Source organism: Mus pahari, chromosome 13 (assembly GCF_900095145.1).
Source record: "Mus pahari chromosome 13, PAHARI_EIJ_v1.1, whole genome shotgun sequence".
In the NCBI taxonomy this organism is placed as follows: Eukaryota; Metazoa; Chordata; class Mammalia; order Rodentia; family Muridae; genus Mus; species Mus pahari.
Window position 1 is genome coordinate 45,064,004 of NC_034602.1, and position 3,515 is coordinate 45,067,518.

Below are 3,515 nucleotides of genomic sequence, written 5' to 3' on the forward strand. Positions count from 1 at the left end.
CTATTAAAAACAATGAATTTATGAAATTCTTGGGCAAATGGATGTATCTGGAGGATATCATCCTTAGTGAGGTAACCCAATCACAAAAGAAGTCACTTGATATGTACTCACTGATAAGTGGATATAAGCCCAGAAACTTAGAATACCCATGATACATTTTGCAAAACACAAGAAAACCAAGAAGGAAGACCATCGTGTGGATACTTCATTCCTCCTTAGAATAAGGAACAAAATACCCATGAAAGGATATAAGTACAGAGACAAAATTTAGAGCTAAGATGAAAGGATGAACTATCCAGAGACTACCCCATCCGGGGATTCATCCCATTATCAGCCACCAAACCCAGATACTANTGCACATGCCAGCAAGATTCTTTTTTTTTAATTGGATATTTTCTTTATTTACATTTTAAATGTTATCCCCTTTCCTGGTTTCCCCTCCAAAAATCCCCTATCCCATCACCCACTCACCCCCGCTCACCCAACCCACCCACTCCTGCTTCCCTGTCCTGGCATTCCCCTACACTGGAGCATCGAGCCTTCTCAGGACCAAGGGCCTCTCCTCCCATTGATGTCTGACAAGGCCACCCTCTGCTACTATGCATTTGGAGCCATGGGTCCCTCTATGTGTACTCTTTGGTTGGTGGTTTAGTCTCTGGGAGCTCTGGGGGTACTGGTTGATTCTTATTGTTGTTCCTCCTATGGGGTTGCAAGCTCCTTTGGTTCTTTCTCTAGTTCCTCCATTGGGGAGCATGTGCTCAGTCCAATGGTTGGCTGAGAGCATCCACTTCTGTATTTGTCAGGCACTGACAGAGCCTCTCAGGAGACAGCTATATCAGGCTCCTGTCAGCAAGCACTTGTTGGCATCCACAGTAGTGTCTGGATTTGTGTCTGTATATGGTATAGATCCCCAGGTTGGGCAGTTTCTGGATGATATTTCCTTCAGTCTTTGCTCCACACTTTGTCTCTGTATCTCCTCCCATGGGTATTTTGTTCCCCCTTCTAAGAACTGAAGTATTCATACTTTTGTCTTCCTTCTTGAACTTCATTTGAGAGCTTCATTGTTTTTCTTTCTTTTTTTAAAAAAAAATATTTTATTTATTATATGTAAGTACACTGTAGCTGTCTTCAGACACTCCAGAAGAGGGAGTCAGATCTCATTAAGGATGGTTTTGAGCCACCATGTGGTTGCTGGGATTTGAACTCTGCATCTTTGGAAGAGCAGTCAGGTGCTCTTACCAACTGAGCCATCTCACCAGCCCCCTCTTTCTTTCTTTTTTTTTAATCCACTGTGTGACCCACTTCAGTGTCAGCAGCCTACAGGCATGGAGGCTGGGCAGTGATTAGGACCCACAGTTTGCTCTAGAGATGGGAAACATTTTCATCAAAGAGAATCTTGCTATAGAATCCAGGATTGAAAGCAGAGAATAAAGCTGCAGAGGACCAATGAAAAGCAGCAGAAACCTGCTGGCCTCTTGAGTACCATCCAGTAGGAAATATGTCTTATCCTGGGAGCCTCAGGAAGGACCCATCCATGCACTCATCTGTCTCATGGTTCTGCAATTTCACCAGGAGCCGTTGGTCTGTCTGTGTCACCTTGTCTTAAGCCAAACCGCCGATGCTTTAGAGCACTGGTTCTCAACCTGTGGGTCTCAACCCCTTGGGGGGGGTGTTGTCATATATCAGCTATCTTGTATAGCAGATAGTTACACTATGATTTATAACAGTGGCAAAATTACAGTTATGAAGTAGCAATAAAAAATGATTTTAGGTTTGGGAGTCACCGCAACTGAGGAACTGTCTCAGAGGGTCGTAGCATTTCAAAGGCTGAGCACTACTGCTTTAGAGTGAACCATTGCACATTTTCAGTCATGATCTGGCTTCGGAGTACCTGTCTACATGGGCTCATTGAGTATGTCGCATGCCTTGTTGGACCTGTGAAGACAGTAAACATGGGGCTACCTTCCCTTCCACCAGGGCACAGTCCAGAAAGGGATCACAAAGCAGAAACTTCCAGTTCCTTTTCTGTATGGTAGGGCCTACAAGGCGTGGTAAGAAATGGGGTTAGAAGCTTGGGGAGATGGCTGTGCAAGCAAAGGCCTGCTCTCAAGCCTGATGACCTGGGTTTGATTCTTGGTACCCACATGTGGAAGGAGAGACCCAGTTCCCGTAAGTTGTCTATTGTACACTAAATAAATAACTGTGATGGAAAATGTACAAAGCGAGTGAAATAGTCTTAGAAAGTAGTATCTCGGTATGGGCTGGCTTCCAGTAAGGGCCAGCTGGGCTTAGCACATGTGCATGTGTGTACATGTATGTACATGTACATGTGTGTGGGGGGGAGGGGCAGCATGTTCACAGGAGTTCAGAGATTAATTTCAGGTGCCTTCTTCAGATACTTTTCCACCTAATGATTGATTTTTGAGAGACGGTCTCACTGTAGCTCTGGATGGCTTCAAGCTCACAGAAATCCCCTGCCTTTGTTGTCTACTGGGTGCTGAGACTGAAGGCGTGTGTGTATGCACTGTGCCATGCATATCCTCTATTCTGCTGTAACAGTGTCTCTCCTTGAGCCTGAAGCTCACTGATTTGGGTAGGCTGGCTGTCCACCAAGCCCCAGGGATCCTCCTGTCCCCGTTCCCCCTGCACTGGAGTTACAGGTACACACCACTTCGTCTGGCTTTTTATAAAGTCTGATTCTCATGCTTAAAGGGCTGAGGGTTAGTATGTTAGCAACTAATTTCCAGATAAGAAGCAGAGGAAAAGGAAGAAATTCCAGGTGGAAGGGTCGTATTACAGAAAGACTCAGCCACCAAAGGCCCTGAAAAGCCATAAGGACCTGAGGTTGAGTTCAGAGGCAAAACCCCAGTATTGAAAACTAGATTTGTCTGAGCATGGTGGGACATGCCTTTAATTCCAGCACTCAGGAGAGTTCTAGAACAGCCAGGGATACACAGAGAAACCCTGTCCTGGGGAAAAAAAGCAAAACTAACCAACCAACCAACCAAACAACCCAACTTGATTTCCTTTGCTGAAAGGAAAAGATAGAGAAAGAAAGACAAAAATAGAGAGAACGAAGGTAATTTTTTTTTTTTTTGTGAGGCTACCACGTTGAAGCTTTAGTGTATGTGTATATATTTACATGCAGCTTCTCTTCCAAACCACTTCACAGCTACACAATTTTATGGTGCGAGTATGCCCAGAGAATGTGGAAGTCTGTATGGTCTCAGCAAGTATACGGAACTCCAGGGCCCACTGGGAGGACACCATGTCATTCTCCTCTAAGGGGTGCAAAGAAGAAGGAAGGAGAAAAGGAGGAGAAAGAGGAAGAGGAAGAAAGAAAGGAGGGAAGGGGAGAAGGAGGAAGAAAAGGAGGAAGGGGCTGGGCGGTGGTGGCTCATGCCTTTAATCCCAGCACTTGGGAGGCAGAGGCAGGCGAATTTCTGAGTTCGAGGCTGGCCTGGTCTACAGAGTGAGTTCCAAGACAGCCAGGAATATACAGAGAAACCCTGTCT

The 3,515-nt window shown here is 45.4% G+C and overlaps 1 pseudogene; it reads right to left on the reverse strand.

The window, feature by feature from the left end:
• Positions 1 to 1,287: 1,287 nt before the first annotated feature.
• Positions 1,288 to 1,386, reverse strand: LOC115065246 (annotated as a pseudogene).
• Positions 1,387 to 3,515: the final 2,129 nt, after the last annotated feature.